Raw genomic sequence first — 18,712 nt, forward strand, 5'->3', positions numbered from 1 at the left:
ATGAATTAAGTAATACCTTTCACAATCAGCTTTTTTATGAGCAACCAGTAATAGAGCAATAAACATCGAATTTTTATTAGATAGGTGGAACACATTAGATTAACAGTGTATAAATAATAGTCGTCTCTGCTCAGGGTGCCAGCTTCATGGATTTACCACCTGGTAAATTGTGCACCCATCTGTGTACAAATATGAAATAAGTCATTATCTGGTGTTTTACTGCACACTGGGTGATGAATCCTGATTTTGGAAGAACAGTTTTCTGGTGGCCCAGATGGGACAACCCTAAAAGGCTTTTCCCAGTTCATATGTGTACCTGAATGGGTGTGGTTAAACAGATTCCAGGGCACACCAGCTTTTGGTTTGGGGACCCTGGACAACCTATCCTGTATACCATGTATAACATATCATCATGCTAGGCCTGGACTAAAAAATGAGGGTTGTTTTCCCCTGTGGAACACAGAACATGGGCCTGATGTGTACAAGATAAATAGTAAGCTCTTGGTGTCCAGAAACATAAACTCTGTAAAAGCATTGTAATGATTTTCTGAAACCATATAAAATTCAGATTGGTTCCTAACCAATAACCATGAATTTGGGGTAAGGAGAATACTCTAAGCAATGTATATCTCAGAAATTTATGGCATTTTTACACATTTGCTTTCAAGTTTTAAGTTTTAGCAGTTTTCCTTGCTGTGTGTTACTTATTTATTTTTAGAGAACAGAACAGTTAAAAATCTATTAAATAGAATAGAATGCATTGGAGAATACAGATATTCTTGTTTTATTTTTTCTCACTGTCATTTAAGACTTAAACAAAGCTAAACAACAGAAAGAAATATTACTTTAAACAAAATGCAGTCTCTTAGTTCTTAGCGTGTTTATTTTTCAAACTATTTCTGTTAAAATAATTCTGTCCTTGTCTGGCAAGAAACAGAAATACACTCTTCTGAAGGAGCAGTCAGGAGCTAATCCATCCAGCCATCTCTGCTAAAACCAGAAACCCTTCAAATATGTCCCAGGTCCCCACAGTTAGCTCACAGAAACTAAAGACTCTCCTTGACTTTGTACCAGACTTCTTTTCCTTTGCAAGCCTTTCCCCAGAGAACTGAGGCTCTGAGCAGACATTGCTGCTCAGCATCAGGATTTTTTGGCTGGGTTGACCACCACTTGAGCTAAAAACTTGTTCTGGCATCAGTCAAAACCCAGACAGTAACTAAACAAGCCATGGCAATCTTGCTTGGATAGTAAAGGGTCATATTTATTCTTTTGAAATGCTGGACGCAAAGACTCCCATATATGATCCTCTAAGCATCAGAGAGATCGGGAAATTTTGCAGCACTTAAAGGGCTTGGAGGTGGTGAACTGGTGGACAAAATGTCTTCAAGAACTAGAATTCACATGCATGACTGTTAGGTTTTTTGATACAACGCTCATACTCGCGCAGAGGGACCATGGTGATGCGGGCTTTCTCTCCAGAGAAGGTGACACCTTGTCAAGGCCCCTCCTAGGGCTGTCCCAGGAAAGTATTTTCCTCAGTGTCCTGTTGTGAAACCCGTCAAGAAAAGTCAGCAAGAGCTACTCTCCAGAGCACTGTTTCGATTAGTTGTTTACAACTTCCCAAAGGGAAGAAACCCAGGGAAGTCTTTTGTTGTCTTTTGTGGCAGCTTGATAGCACAGAGGCTGCTGCAGCTCCCAGCCCCGAGGTCCTGTCAGTAGTGAGGCAGAGCGTGTATTCCCAATATGTGCACACACAAACACCCCTATGTGCACACACTCATGCACGTGCCTGGCTGCACAGATCAGCACTAACACACACCCAGCACACACAGAAACATGAACAGCACCAATGTCCTCATCCTGCCTCTTTCTCTGGCAGCTCAGGGTGAAGGTCTATTAGTGGGATGTACATATCACCAGCTTGGAGCTGTGTTTGCAGCACTCAAGCAGCTGTTGCCACAGCTGCCCCGTGAGATGGACCATGTGAAAGGGAGGGACAGTGTAGGGGTAGGGGACACGTGCTCTCATGGCACAGCTGAGCACTCTGAGGAGGAACAGGAGGGCTAGGCTGAGTTAGCCACACACTATTGTCATGTCCAGTGTCTGACCACCAGTAAAAGCCCCAGCAGTGACCAGTAGTGGTGATTTCTTTGTTATGGTGCTGTGTCCAAAGAAATGCACTAAAATGGTGCTGGATTTGTCCCTGGTGAAAAGGAACAAGGACCTCTGGGCCAGCAGCTCCTCTTCCACTCAGGAGAAAATGAAAGCAAAACATTGCTCTTTGCTTTCCTTGAAGGTCCTTCAGGGAATCCAAAGTACTTGTCAGTGGGTGGGTACTTCATTCTTGTGGCTGTGGGGTCCTGAAATCACAGAACTTGTAGTAAAAGCTGTAGAGAACAGGTGGAAGAGCAGTGAAGGTGGAAGAACAAAAAAGGCAGGGGATGAAAATGTCTGCAAAGAAAACACACCGGTATACCTTGGATGCTGGCTGACAACATGAAAAGGATACCAAGACTGGCTTTAAAGTTACTAGAAAGCATCTCATCATGCTCAAGAGAAGCCTGTTTAGTGGCCTCCACTTCAGCAAAGAAAATATGAAGAAAGGAAACAGTTTTCTTTTCAATAAATTCCCCCTTTCTATGTTTTTGTAGAAGTACTGTGTGTAACTATTGTTTTGTTGTCCATATGTAGTGATTAAAACTCAGCCAGCACAACTTTCAATTGTTCATCCTTTCTTAACACAGATGGTCTAGGTTTTGTTGCACCTGTGCAGTAAAATAAAACAGATTTCTTGGGAAGTTAGTTTGAATTTTCACTGCAGTCAGCTGAAATGTTTGGTTTTGCTTTAGAGGTTTGAGTACCTTTCTTCTTTTTGTACAAATCACTTTGTACAATTTTTTCAGAAATGAAAGCTAACTCGTATTACGTTTCAGTAGGAGCACTTAGCTTTGTTTACACTTAAATGCTGAATGTTTTGTTCTTTTAAGCTTAAGGAAATTAAGTAGGCTGTATATTTGTGAGAAAACTGATGAACAGGTATGCTGATAAATTGTTTTATGATTAATTCCTAGGTAATGTGAACCTATTACATATCTTTACTAGCGATCTTGGGTCTGTTTATAGAATGCTCCAAAGGAGCCCTGGTAAGGCAGCAGAGGAAGGCAAAACCATCCTGAGGCATTTTCTGGTCCACCATGTGGGTAAAATAGCCTTCCTTCCCTTAGCTGCAGAGCACAAGAGGTGTCTTTGTGGTACATGAGCATTAGGCAGAAATGTTGCCAAAATGGATCAGAGGAGCCCTAAAAAGTGGTCATGCTCCATGCTGCCGAGGAAAGCAGAAAACATCTGGAGTTCAGCGTCAATCTGCCTCAGGGGAAAATTCCTTCCTGACTCCAGGACTGGTGATCAGCATGTGAGCTAGACATGCCTCCTCATTCCACAGCCTTCTGGTCTTGCCTCCCAGGAATACCCAAGCCCTATTATCTCTCAACCTGAAGCTATCTCAGGGCCTTCCAATAGAGGCCAAATACCATGGTCCTGATCAGCCTTAGGGGAAAGAATCCTTCCCAAGCATAGTGGGTTCTGCAAAGTGCTGAGACCCCTGGACAACATTTCTGGACCGCATTTCTTATGGCTACTGCCTGTGGTTCCCCGGGGGATAAGAACAAGCTCTGCAGAGCTCCTCAGGAAGAAGCATCCAAGAAGAGACATTCAAGAAGGCATTTTCTTGGTCTTGCCATTGCTACCTAGCTGAAAAGGTGCCACAGCCCCAGGCAAATCCAGGGTTTGGTGGTTCTAATCTATGGAAGGGCTTGCATCTGTTCTGTAAGGCTGAAGCGGGATTTCCATCCACCAGATGGGCCTTGAAATGGCCCCTCCAGGAGCTCGCTTTGCAGTGGAGAACCTCCAGCAGCCCCCTCCAGCCTCCTGCCTTCCTCCTTCAGCCCCCATCAAGTAATTCCACTAGCTCCTCAAGGACTTCTCTGACGTTTTTAAAGTGCCCCCTGGCCTGCTGTGGCAGCATCGCATGGGAGAATGCTCCTTTTTATCCTCTCCCTATGGTTTAATAAGAGCTGCACCAATTGCCTCCTTTTTTTTTTTTGATACTTAAATATTTATTCTTTTAGGAACAATAGACAATGCTTTTCTTTGTCTTTCAATGTCTTTCTTCTTTTCCTACATCAATTTAATTGCATATGTTTTCCAGGCAGTACCACTGCTAATTCAGCAGGGCATATGTGCATGTTACAAAAGCTCTTGTAAAAGAAAAATTATTGCAGTTTCACATTTCTACAGAAGGCAAAGAGAATCAAATCTCTGCAATTGCCCTATATTTACTCTCTTGCTCTCAAACTATAAATGTTTTATGGAAACACTGGGATTTATATGTACATTAATCCTTTGAGGAGAAGAATAGGTCTCAATCTCCTGGGGATTTGGTTTACTAAAGATGTGAAGCCTCTGGCCTTTTTGCTCCTGCAGCACATTGCTTTCTGCAGCATAGGACAACACCCACACCAGAGCTTCGCTGAGCTCCGAGGCAGATGGACAGCTGATGGGTATTGTTTTGTCACTAAGCAGACTGCTTTAAAATACTAATGTAGTAATTGCAGTAGGTTTTTTTATTTAAAAAATATCCATTCCTCATTCCAAAACCACATTCAGTAATGCCAAATTAATGCCAAAAGAAGCAATGAAGCGATCTTCCTAACACAGCAAAACCACGAGAAAACCTACTAGTGTTGAAAAATTAGTATCCAAATTTTTGATACATATATACTAATACCAATCTCCTCATTATGAGAAGGCTGACCTATATGTCAAAGAATCCATAGGTAAGAATGAAATCCATACCATCTTTTAAGTGGCCAGATCATACTGTGCCTTCTGCTTAGGAAATATTGCAATGGTTTGCCTTTTGGGGAGATTGTTTCCTTTTGCTTTTTGCAATTTTTTTCTCTCTTTGTTGAAAAGCCCTTGAAACAATTATTAAAACAGGCAAACAGCTAACAGTCCTTTTATTCCATCAAAGCATGGAAAACCATATCCATCTGCCTTTCTGTGAATTGTAGGGGAAGGAGGTGAAAGCTATGCTAAATATCTGAGGAATGATGGAGTAGGACAGACTGCACTCTGATTTTCTGTATCAGCTGGATAACTCATTCATCACTCTTACAGTTTCCAGCTGGGGATATTGCAGGGCTTTGACATGAACTGTACTGGGAGAGGGAAACACCCTGGTGAGTTGTCTGCATAGTGTAGTTAAGAGGCCTCTGCTGTTGCTTCAAGTTGTAAATGCTTCTCTGTTGCTGTTCAGAAAACCAGTACTGTTTTAAACAAAAAGCTTGAGTCACTTCTGACTCTTTGAAAGGTCTAGACTGATGACCTACAGTTTCAAATTCGGTTAAGTTTGATTTTTTAAAAGTTTTTGGAAGTGGCACATGCACTGGAACTCCTTTCCATTTTCCTAACCAATTTTTTTCAGCACACACACAGTGGGCTGTAAGAAGAAACTGAATTTTAGAAAAAAGGGGTAATGCCTATTTGCTGTCCCTCGCTAAAATTGTCACCAACAGTTCAAATATTCCAGCATTTTAATTTCTTGCTTGTTTTCCCCATTTTTGCCCTTCTCTCTTGCATGTACCACTGCTTTGTCTGGGATTTTTTTTTTCTGTTTGCTTTTGTTTCCTAAATATTTGCTTTTTGCTTAGTTTTATGCCCTGTCTGAATTTTTAACTTTCCGTTTTGAATTCCAGCCTCTTCTGGTTTGTCCTGGCTGTATCGTCATGGTCAGACTTCCAGATACTGTCAGAAGAGTCTAGCTGTTGTCAGCTCTGGATGTAGGAAGTGGTGTGACCACATTGGAGGTAAGCCCCGTCTCTTCAGAGAAAAGTGGAATGACTGGAATGTGGTGATGCCCCTTCAGGCCACTAGTGTGCAGTAGCTTCATTGCAATCTCGCAGCAGCGTTTAGAATACATGATGCACGGTTTCAGTAGAGGGGGATACCCTGAAAGGAGGGGTCTTGGAAGCCTTTCAAGTTAAGTTTTGAGTTTCAGGTGTTTAGAAAAGTTTATAAATTCATTCCCTAAAATTCAGAGATTTAACATTGTAGTTTCAGCTTGCATCATATATATTATGTTCTAGTAGCTGAGTTTTACTGAGAAAACTGCTACAATGGCTTTTCTATCCATATGCTGCTGCAAATAATTGCTGTCTGAATCAGACTGCTGTGTTTTCTCATGACTATCAAAGGATTCTAAGTAGGCTTCAGTGCAGTAATTTTATGATATATAAGACAAGTTATTAGTACTGTTTTTAGCATAACAGGTCCCTATTTTAATTGTAGGACTGACATGCCTTTAAGGGTCCTATTTTTTTTTTTAACTTTTGGAATACAGACAGCATAGTATGTGTAGCTTTTGTCAATTAAATATATAGGAAGTTTTTATTGTGGTGGTCTCTCTGTACTAGCTAGTGAGTGGGAAAGGAAGAGAATTTTCTTCTCTCTTGGACATGGGGTGTGTGCTGTACTAAACAAGTTTAGTTAAGTGTTAACTTAATAAACAAGTTATTAAGTGGTTTGATATCTTTCAACTAAGCCTTCTTCTAAGCCAATCTAGCAGTTGCATTACCAAGAGTATCCACTTTCCCCTTTTCCCAAGTCTTACAAGTAACCACAAATAGGCTGGTTGCCAGGGTGGTAAGTTCTTGAATTTGTCTTAGTTACTAGTGATAAATTATCTTTCCCATAAAGACATGGGGAGGAGGAGGTCAGCATAAGTACTTCTGTGCTGTGCTTATGACCCTTGAGTGAGTTAGGTAGAAAGAAGGACCTGAAGGCTAAGAAGCCTCACAGAAGGTTAGGTGGCAAACTTTACTATGAACCATGATTTCTCATTGCATTTCCCCTTGACCAGGAAAGCCCAATTCATTTTAGAAATTTTTATTTTGCTCTCTTTTCTGTGAGTGTAAGAACAATGTTCCTTTTTTGGAAAGCTTTTAGTTTTATTTTTCTGGCTTAAATTAGAGGTTAGATTTACAAAAACAATAAGCTTCTCAGTTTTTACAATTGTTATAAATATAGAAATGACTATTCATAAATCTAAATAAGGTTGTAAAATTCAACCTGATTGTAAAAAAGAATGGAATGGATTTTTAGTTTAGGCACGTGAAATTTGTTCATACCCTAGTCCATAAAAAATCTCATCTGAACCATTATAAATGATTTGGGTCCATAATTCCACATTTTTGCTTTAGATACCCTCAGTGTGACACACAGTGAAAAGCTCCCTACTTGGCAGATTACTTACTTCTAAGATCCCTACTTACTGGGGATCAGGGTGTTCATGAGGAAGGCCCTAGTTTTGATTTAATGACTGCTGGCAGAAGACATTATTAATACTTTTAGAAGTTTCCTGATAGCTACTGAATGCATGCCAACAGGCTGAGATGGGTTCATTCAAGTCTGGTACTGGTGACATATCTATATTCACCACCATTCTGCTGAAGATAATTGGAAAGATAACTCATTGGCTGTGAAGCCTAAAGTTAGGGTTTCATACTTCTGCCTGCCTGAGAAAGGTGTTCTGTTGCCTTCTACTATTCCCAAAACACACTTTTCTCTAGCAAAAATGGGAAATAATAGACTCTATTTCCTTTGACAGAATTTGGTATATGGCATCTTATATGTAGTGGCCTGCCACCTCTCAAATGTATGATTTAATGCATTGCAATATTTTTTAATGATTTTAGAAGACATCATTGGATATTAGTACATTATGGGTATAGAGTACATTATGGATGCTAATAGTCAGTCTAGAGTTAAAGTTGCCAGTTGCTTTTCTTCGTTATGAAGTTTCATTTCATTGTCCCTGAAATACTGGTATGCTTTTAAAAAGAGTCTGAACTTGCTTGATGAACTCCACCCTGATTATTTGAGCAGCTACATAAAGCAGCTTCACAGACAGGGTGAGAAGAGTCTTCCAGGGCTGCAGCAGGTCTCACTAAATCCAGCTGCCTCCAAAAGAAAACAGACTGGAGGCTGCATAACCGGTTGTGTCTGTGTTTAAAGAGGATATTACCCCAACAGTTTAAAGATCAGATTGATAAGTTTCTCTCTTCTATTTACTATGATTATTTCATTGCTTTTAATGCTCTTTTGTGATTCTGTGACTACCCAACCTTGGCAAAAGGCCATAGTGATGAGCCTTCGCTTATTGGCTGATAGACAGTGTGGAATTCCTAACTTAACACAATGGGGTGCCTGCACCAAAATTTTTATCCCAGGTTTTTGTATCAATACTTTAAAAACACTTACATCCCAAAAGAAGACTGGGTGTGACTGACTCCTCTGTGTCAGCAGTCGGCAGTGGGGGTGTTCACTCTGTAAAGAGATGCCTGAATAATGTCTCCTCCTGACTGTGTCCTCAACCCAAATCCAACAGTGTGCTTTTATATTCAGGCTCTGCCTCTCTTCCAAGCACCTTAATTCTGAGTGTCTTGGATTTTCTAAGGTATGATGTCACAGTCACAAGAGGATATATGAAGTTTTATCTATGACCTGATGGTCTGAACCTCTTTTTTGTGAGAACAGGTGTTGAAGTGGTCTATTTTGAGTGCACTGAGCTCAAGTCCCCCATCTGATGGAGGGTGCCTTATTCCACTCCTCATTTTTGTAGATGTCTGCTTACGAGACCATAGTGCAAGGAAAGGGACTTAAGCTGTTGTTGCAGGTCTTTGACACAGAAATAGTTTTGGGTGTGTGAACATATGGCATATACGAGCACTCGATTTTGGGTTACAAGAGGTTTTGCATGTAAAGCAGTCAACTAAAAATGTGCAGCATGCTGAGCAATCCCTTGACTTCCCTTGCCATGTGCTTTTTTCCTGTGAATTTCTTTCCAAGGCGTGTGAGGCATGACTGTTATTCTTCTCTGGGAATCAGTCGTTTCAGAGGCATGATGAATCCCTCCCTCTATTTTAAATCTTAGAACTGACTATACTGGCACACTGTTCTAGCGTTATACCTTGCCTCATATCTAGAAAATGTGCTTTTCTCTTTCACAAAAATATGTATTATTATTTTGGAGATATTCTCTGTACATTCCAAATCATACCATAAAGACTAAAGCAAAGATCTGTCAGCTGGAAACTCACTTAACCTGGACAATTTCTCTGTCAGGAAAGCACATGATAGTTTATGTACATCTCATAAAGATGATTTTACTGATCATTAATTTACTGCCGCTATAAAATATTTAAAACTTACTCTCCTTCATGTAGATGTGTAGCATCAGCCCTTGGTTACAGGTTAATGCCAGGTAATACCTACAGTAATTATGAATTGTCCTGGAATTGGTTCTTTTACCTTTCACTGCAAAGTTTCCCCCAGTCTGCAATGCCCACCCACACATTCACATACACATTTGGGGAGCTCAGCTGCAGGAACTGGGCCAAAACCTGTTTTTTTATATGCACATGCAAACACACACATGGAGAATAATGAGTATTTTGGTGAAGAAATGTTTAACAGTTAAAAATGTGGTTTGAATTACATAGTTTTCTGTTTCATATGAATGTGTATCCTTCCCATCAGAATGGGCTCTTCTGTAAGCTGGTACGTTTGGAAATCACAATTACTGCATTCATATAGCCAGAAATGCTGTTTTATGGTAAGGGAAAAAGATACCAAAAATCTCCAGTGTTCCAGAAAGATTGTGGTGTTGCACTCAAAAGGCCTAAGATGGAGATGGTGAGAATCCCCAGCCCATCCCCAAAACTGGATCTCATCAGTACTGCTGAAAAAACTTGGCAGCAAACTCCTTTATTTCAGGTTACTTTCCAGCCTTCTGGCAGCTGCGTACTCTGCTCATCAAAACCATGAAAAAGACTTGTAATTCATTGGCAAGGTTTAAAATCACATTTATATATGTAACTTTGCGTGTTTGAAAGGTAATGTTGTAGACATGTCATTAGCCTAGGTGATAACATAATCCATAATGCTCGGTATTTCTCGTTGTAAGTTTTTTTTCTAAGTTTTATGTGCTATTTTTGCTAAGCTTTAACAGTTTGAACTGCAATTTTCCACTTTGGATATCTATCTCAAGCGGACCTGGGGGTGGGGAAATGAGCTAAAACTTCTTCAATGAAGACTAAACAATGCCAGAGAACAGAAGAGATTATATCCTGTCTTTTCTTAAAATTTAGCAGGTTCTTAGTGTGAAGAAATTACTTGATATTTGATAGGAGGCTACCTTCATGCTGCTCATCTAGGGAGGCTAGAAAAACCTCAATTTGGCTAAGATATAAGACCTTTAAGAGTCCTATGAACATGGCATCTGAATCAAGAGAAGAGACTTGCAAAATTTGAATGATAATATTTCATATGTTCACAACAATAGTTCACTAGGCTTTGAATTATTACACTGTATGAAGTACAATGGTGAGAATATGAGCCCTGAGAGTTTACTGGTGCTTACAATGTTGATATGGTTATATTTCATCTTTATCTGTGGAAGGTGGGGATAATTTCACTGCAGGGTATGGATACAATTTAGTTTTCATGAGCCACTTATATTCTAGTAATAGTATTAGTATTTGTTCTATTTCTCTTTTCTAGTAATACTATTGTATCCTGTTATTGAAAAAAAATTTATATAATCTTACCCTGCAGTAAATATGTCCAAGGCAGTACACAGAGCAGTAAGAAAAAGGCAAAATGTTGAATAACTGTTTTGTAAAGAAATTCTGTTCACCCATGGCTGGTCTGGTGAGCATCCTGTGGAAAATACTCAGAGGACATAATTTAATGTAGTATCATATATACATATATATGTGTGTGTGTGTGTGTGTGTATGTGTGGAAAGACAGGAAAAATAAAATTAAGATCAACTTTTCAATCACTTTGCCAAATGGAAGTATTTTTGCCTATGCCTATTTACTGTAGAAATGTAGGCACATAATGTTTTAAAGAGAAAGTAGAATATATTTTTTAAGCAATATTAATGTTGTTTATATTTGCCTCTAAAACTACTATGTTAAACTTGTAACAAAAGTCAACTGCAGGTTTATTTTGTTGTGGAAGTAGAACGTGAATCAATTGTGCAGCTTCTGGTAGGGTTTGAATTTCCACTACTTGCCAACTGATTCTGGGACAGATGCTTCTGATACTAGTGAAGCGAGTGCCACATGAACTAAAACACACACGTGTGCCCTTAGTAGACCAGCAGTGCTCAAAACATTTCCACTGCTGTACCTTGTCATGCCTGTATGCTGGCTGCCAGCATTCATTAGCAATCTGCGTTAGAAGTAGGGCTCTGCTTTGGCTGTAAGAGATCTGAGCTGCTATTCCTGTGGTTTCTCTTCTGCCCAAGAATCATTCCAAGCCTAAATTTAGCAAATTTTTTTTTTTTTTTTAAAATCTCATTTTAGTGTAACATTCAAACTGATAACACTAACCAAGAACATGTCTGATTTTAGAGCTGCAGCCTTGAAAATGTTTGTACTGGAAGAAAGCTTCTGTTACTATTTGCATTGCTGGTCTTTGTTTTTCTCTTGGGGCAGGAACAAAAAATTCATGATATAGTAAAGCTTGGGATCACCTGACTACTTTCTATTTTTAAGAAAGAAACATTTTTAGATCAATAAGTGTTGTTTTTATTTACACTGCTAATAACTCATCTAGAAATTTTAATTTTATCTTGCAGTTTCAATTTAAATTAATAGACATTTGTTAATGTTGCTTTGATCTTTTGGGGGAGTGAGTAAAATATTTTACTTTTTACTTTACTATTTTATGAGTAAAACTTATTTTTAGTGAGTAAAATAAATTGTAAAATGGTATTATAATTTTAGATACAACAGTGCATGTTCTCTTAATGAGAATTTTTTCTGTCTTGTAATACTGCTCAACCTTCAGCGTTTTACTAAAACAGCTTAACATCAGGCACAGTTGGAACAGAAACTGATACAAGCCCTAATGCACTGATTTTAGTGTTTATCTGCATAAGTATGCATACTAAATATAGCAGAACTTTTACGTATGTTTTCATACAGACTTGGAAATTTGAATTCTCAATAGGCAACCCAACAGACATGGTAAACAGAGGATGAAGCATGGAATGTACCGGTGGGGCTCTAAATCTAGGACAGGAAGCAGCTGTATGTCTCACTGGATCAAACTTTGTTGTAGTCAAAACACCTGACAATATGGGTCCTAGTTGTCAACATCTTCAAAATGTTTAAATGCTTCTCCTCTTTCTAAATCAGACTTTTCAAGGAAAAATAGGCAACATATTAAGTTTCACGTACCTTGTCTCCCACCTTGGCATATTTGAACCATCTGCATGTCTGATAAGGTTTCAGATAACATATCAAGGTTTTATAATTTCTAAGTAAGGAAGAGTTGAAGAATGTAAGAGCCTATTATGCACCTTGGAAACAAAGCAAATAGCAAAATTCTTTCATAGATTTTTGTCGATGTCAAAATATTTTAAGAATAATTGTACTTCAGACAAGTCAATTGAGTCTGGCTGTATTAGAGAGTAATAGGAAAGAGATATCAAAAATCTCAGAAGACCATTTCCCTATTGTGGCTGCAACTACAAGTTCCTTTACCTACTCACAGCTCTTGAATAACCCATGAAAGGAGGATAAAACCCCAAATAAAATAGTAGAGACAATTTGCATTATTTAGGTTCAAAGTATTTATTTTACTTTTTTAAAAGCAGTTCCAATTGCACATGTATGTTGTTTTTTTTTGTTGTTGTTTTTTTCTACAAGTTGGTCTTTCAATTCCTGTTTTCAGTTTACCTCTTTAGTCTTTTTTCACTTCTTTTGTTCTCTTGTTTCACCTCCAGGGGTCACAGCCCCTTGGTTAACTTTTCATGATCTGTCTTTCTCTAATGAAGAGAGTACTTCATATAGTCTGTACTTCATATAGTCTCTTCAAAGAAAAATTAAAAGTGAATTTTTATGTATTGTAATCTATAGGATCTCTTTCTTTGTTAACAAGTGAAGAGTTACCCAAATAAATCTGTGACTGATATGAGTATCTCCTGTTAAGCAGCTGGACATCTTGACAGGACCACCAGTTTTCCAGCCAGGTTATCCTTACAACCCTTGTTCAGATGATTCCTGATATGCACAGCAAGACACTGCTCCAGTGCTTTTCTTGGCTGAAGAAAATATGGTTGTATGAAACAAAAAGCAGTAGTCCTTTTCAGGGCCTGTGTAGAGTAAGGAAGCATGAATCTTATAGTTTAATTAAATTTGGGATTCTTCTCAGTAAGTGCCTGGTCTGCTTTGATTTGTATGATAAAATAGAAGGATTCAATGTGTGCTTCCTGATGCACTGTTTGAACAGCTAAGTGCTTTTTTTTGTAAAGTTATGGCAAAAATAGCTTGTCTAATCTCATTCCATTAATACAAACAAAATGAACAATACCTCTGTCTGTTCTGCTGCTTATGCTTAGAGTTAGGTTTCTGTTGGAATTACTTGATTCTTAAATTCAGTTGTAGGTGGAGCTCTTGGTATTAAATGAATTTATTTTTGAAAGTACCAGGATGTGGTGTGTCCAAAACTAATGAATGTCTGCCATCATCATCAGTAGTGCAGATACCTTGCAAGACAGATGTTACGGTTCAGTGTGAAACGTGGGGGATTTCAAAGGCTGCAGCACGCTGCCAGCCAACTGGATAAGAACCTGGAATTGTCCATTAGGTTAATATTAGGTTAATACTTGCTAAGACTTGCAGGGGTTGGCTGGGAAAGGGAGATTTGGGGAGGTGCATCTCCAAGATTCTGGCAAAAGCCACTCGGAATTGGTAAATGAGGAGTGTGTAGAACCTTACCTAAGTTGGTGGTGCTCAGTTTAAAACCAAATTGGCAGTGAAAAATATGAGGATTGGGTGTTTGGACACCACAGAGGTGGTGGCAAAGGTGCAAAGGGTAGAGAGTGATTAGAACAGCACATTAAGATAAGAGGTTTGTCTTGCTCTTGTCACAGCATTTCTCTCTGCTCCCTCAGGACCATTCTTAGGACTTTATCCCAGTACCTCCAGTGTCATCAGTGGAGGCCAGTGCCCTCATTGCAGTGATCTTGATACTATGCCTATAGATTTTTCTCATATTATACTGCTGTCCCTTCATCTTCCCCCAGTGTGCTGGAATGTTTCTTATCTATGATATTTTCTATTTTTCTACTGTTGTCACTGATGTCTGTTTGGTCTAGTACCATGACAGCTAAGCACCTGTAGCCATACAGTCATAAACCCTGTATTCACAAAAGGATTATTTTATTCTACACAGCAGCTGGCTGGAATTGATGTGTCTCTGTTTCTTAGCTACCAGGAGCATTTTTTTCCTCCTCTATTTTTGTGCTGAGGATCTGAGATTCCCATGCATAACCTTGTCATGGAATTCTGTGAAGGAGCAGTTTCTGGTTCACAGACCTTAACTGAACTAAAAGTTCACAACAGAGTAAATCAAGTTAAAAAACTGCACATCACAGATCTGAGTCTGCACTAGATTTAGAGTTTTGCGTAATCCCATCCTAACCTTTTCCTTCTGGGTTTTTTTTTTTTATTTTATTTTATTTTAACAGTCCAGGAAAAATTATATTTTAAGAGTTTAAAGTTCAAGAAATAGGTTGCTAATACGTAGCTTCCTGTTAATTAGTTGGGAATTTTTTGGAAATGCTGCAGTTTTAATATACTTTGATAGATCTCCTTCAAAACTTTTTACAAATCTTATAAACAGTGATGAGAAATTAATATTATTTGGTATTTTCTGGGAATGTGGTCAGTATCTGAATGAAAAAGGGAGGATTGAGAAAAGTTTCAATCAAAAGACTATTATCTGCCTTGAAAGTAGCTTTCTGCCACTGATCTGCTATACACAATTTGATAATAAAAAGTGAAAAGCTAGACTGACAATAAGATACACTGAAGAAAAAAAATAGCTATGGGCTGAGGACAGAGCAAATGCTTAACTTCAGTGACAGGTTTCATGCTTTTGTTGAATAGTTAGTTGAGGGTTTCTTTCTGAGATCAGGTTTGATTGAACTAAATCTACTATATTTAGATCAATTATTAATTTCTTGTGTGCACCAAAACACGGAGTCAATTTTATGTGTATTAGTACATACCTGTCCCATGAAAATTATTCATAGGTACTCAAATAGCTGCAAGATCATTATAATTTTCATTATTCTGTGTTCTGCAGTTTTCCACAAAGATGGACACAAAAATCAGCACAAGGGTTCACTAGTCTTTTAACAGAAGAGTTTTGGTACTTAAATGATGCTGACCTCAGTATATTAAAAAGGAAATCAACCCTGCTGCTTTCTTCCAATAAAAGGAAGAACATAGGGGGCATGCACATTTTGTGTTTCTTCTGCTAATTAGAGGTTTGAAGGAACTCTGTATGAAAAACTCCCCACTGAGCTTATTGACTTTTATGTAACAGCCCTATTATCTGGTATTAGTGTTAAATGTCCATTTTCTCTCATGTCCCCATGCTGGTAGGTGAAAAATTACTGTTTGGGCTTTTTATGTTGGCTTGATCACACACAGTCCTAAGTGAACACAAAAGTCCTTTTAAATGAGCTCAGAGCAAGTCAAATCTGTTCCAGTAGGAAAAGTGGTTGGAATATGTTGTGGCTTTAGCAATAGTTAAGAAAAACTACCGTGTAATATTTTAGCTGCCTATGGGACTCTTCAAGAAGCAAAATGTATGATGTCATTCTTCCCACCATCCCTTTTGTTTTGGGGAAGGGAGGAAAGAGGTATGGCGTGAAATTATGAGAACAGCCTCCAAGATACAGTTTTGTTAAAGTTACAACTTGAGAATACTTGAGAATATCTTTGCTCTAATAAATAAGTCTATTTCTTTGTCTGTAACTTTTCACATGCTTGATGTTCCCCATTTATTTACATTGCTTTTGGTGGTTTTGTCTTTGGAAGTTGGTTGCTTTAACTCTTTAATTGCCACAAAGCAGATAGTTTTCTTGGGTTGTGATTTGCTAATTGAAATGTATGGCCAGAATATGTAGCATGAGGTAACATAAATAGTCAGTGCAAGATGTGTGTAGCAATATGGTAGAAAGCCTGAAAAAGTTGTTATGTCTCTTTCTGTACTTCCTCTGGATTCTTGTGGATTTTTCGGCATAAGTTTTTTGGTGTGACAGAAGATACAAACTATATCTCATAAATGGACCACAGAAAGCTAACTCTGATATCCTGCTGTGTTACTGCATTGTTGGCATATTTGTAATACAAAAAGTTAGTGTTTAGATACTACCTTTAAAGGAGAACCCATGCTTGTTGTGAGCCCTTGCTTTGTTTTGCTAGTACTTACAATAAATATGGGAATTCTTACTATAGGAAAGTCAGGACCATTTTGCACTGTTCAGCTTTTACTGCTTTTATTCCCAAAAATGGTTACAAGTTTTTTATTTGCCCCTAGGAGTTGCCAGACTGGTTTGCTTGTGTACCACCAGCCATGAGATCTCCTGCAGAAGCACATATGTGTTCATTCTGGACTCATTTATTCTCTAAGCAGGCACTGTGATGTACCTTAAGATTTTAAGTGATTCGGGGAGTGAGTATAAGGCTGCATAGCATCAGTGCTTCCTCATGGCCTGAAAGAGTACAAATCTGTTTCTTTGTTCACTTGCCATCAACCTGTGTCCTGTCAAAGGCTTTTGACTGTCTTTGTGGCCCATAAAGACAACACTTCACACAGGCAATTCAGAGCCACCTCCTGCCGATGATTCTCAGGCCTTTTCTGTTAGATCTGCTGCTGCTGCTACTTCCTGAGGGAAATCTTAGACCCTAACAGGTTGGAAAGATTTTTAATTTCACTTCTAATCACTAGAAAGATTTCACCCATTTTGAGAGGTGGCATCCACTTCTGAAATATTTTCTCCCTATGTCTCATACAAGGCCTATATTGCCATCAATTGGTGTTTACTTGCTGCATGCACTCAGCCTCTAGGTAAAGGAGTTAAGGCTATTCTTGATAATTTTCACTACTTGCCTCTACAAGTATTCCTTCAAATTGTCTCCATCTTTCTCCAAAAGCCTTTCTTTAATCTCACCAACTGTGATTACTTAGTCTCTTCACCTCTTCTTCTTTGACAGGTGAATCGCTTCACATATAGGATGTTTGCTTGTACGAACAGTTTTGTAAAATCGTTCAGAGAAAGAAAGAAAATCAGTTAAACTGGTGAGGTAAGGTTGGTCAGAGCAATACTTCTGATGACAAACAGTGGAAAAGGTCTGCCTTTCCAGGTTATCCTAAATGCTGAGGGAAGGCTGTACTGCTGTTGCCAAGCATTTGACATCTTTCAAAATTGTAATGAGTAGTTTAAACCCCTACTGGTATCCTTTGGAGGGAAAACTGTTCATGAAATATGAGCTACCAGCCGAAAATAATAGTGTATTTTGAGCCTGGGAGTCGAGTTAAATTAATGTCACAACTAAAAGAAAAACATGATAATCTTTCCTGTTGCTCTTTTTTTCCCAGTTGAGGCGTTTGTTGCTTAATTGTGACTGGCTTTATGCATATACAGCTTTGCAGGGTTAATACACTGCTTTGTAGCAAGTATCTGGATCCTTTCCCACTTAAGACTGATCAGTGCTCTCCTGGTGCCCGTTTCCTCTCCCCCTTCTTCCCCCATTCAAAATGCCCTAGGTTGTGTTCAAGTGGTAAAGGCATCAGTGAATGGACAGGCATCCACATTAAGCACAGAGCTCCCAGATTTAGAGCCCTGCAGCAATGGTTCTTGAACGGTAAAGACAAAACTTCCAGTATGGTATTTCAGCCCGGATTCAGGAGACACAGCTTTGCCTCGGTACAGTATTATTGCAGTTTCTAACAGCAGTAATGGAGGAGCACTAATTTAAAAGAGTCAGCATTTGGCACAGGGCCCGGCTGAGCCCCGGGGAAGGCCTGGCCAAGGGAGGGCAAAACGCTGCCCGGCAGCCAGGGCTGAGCCAGGGGAACCGAGCCACAAACAGCCCTGCGAGCCCCGGGGGGACAGCGGGAGAAATTCCTGCTCCCCACCATGTGTTTCTGTCTGTATTTGGGGAAATATAATAAATAATTCACTTTTTTATTTTTTTATATTTTTTTAAGGTCTGCATAAGATCTCCTCAGCTGTGAACTCCACAGGTCCTTATTTTCTCTCTTCAGTGGCTATTTTGTCTAGAATATTGAATATTTAGCCTAAATATAACAGCTCAGGAGTAAGCTATGCCACTTGAATAGCTACAGCCAGTAATTCCCAGTTTTACCCTGTGGCCTACATTCCTATGCAGAAAGGCATAGGAATGTCAGTGATTTATGTTCCATGATGGTTGATCAGGCCAACCACACCATTTCTCATTGTTGTTTTAAATGATGGCTGTTTACATTTATACCATGCTGTTTGATTCTTTGCCTTTCCTGAGAAGTTAGCTGAAAACTGAAAACAATGGTAGCAGGTAACCTGTGGAGGTCAAAGAGCTTTTTGTTTAAAGATAGAGAATGTGAATGCTAATTTTGATCCCAAGATATGTTTCTGGAAGAGTAGATTAGCCCAAATGCTGTCTTGTTTTTCCTTAGTAAGGGTACCTAGACATCTTAATTCTATCCTTCATACTGTCAGACAATATCTGGAAGAAGCCTAGTAAACATGGAAATGTTTCAATTTTTTTTCTTTTTTTTT

The 18,712-nt window shown here is 38.9% G+C and overlaps 1 long non-coding RNA gene across 1 annotated transcript in view; it reads left to right on the forward strand.

Moving 5' to 3' along the window:
- The first annotated feature begins 5,756 nt into the window (after positions 1–5,756).
- Positions 5,757–18,712, forward strand: part of LOC147655617 (uncharacterized) — a 35,574-nt gene continuing 22,618 nt past the window's right edge. The window contains exon 1 of the long non-coding RNA XR_015289376.1: positions 5,757–5,867. This is a non-coding gene — a long non-coding RNA (uncharacterized LOC147655617). The remainder of the gene's footprint in view (positions 5,868–18,712) is intronic.

The sequence above is a fragment of the Cyanistes caeruleus genome, chromosome 1 (genome assembly GCF_971803275.1).
Source record: "Cyanistes caeruleus chromosome 1, bCyaCae1.hap1.1, whole genome shotgun sequence".
In the NCBI taxonomy this organism is placed as follows: Eukaryota; Metazoa; Chordata; class Aves; order Passeriformes; family Paridae; genus Cyanistes; species Cyanistes caeruleus.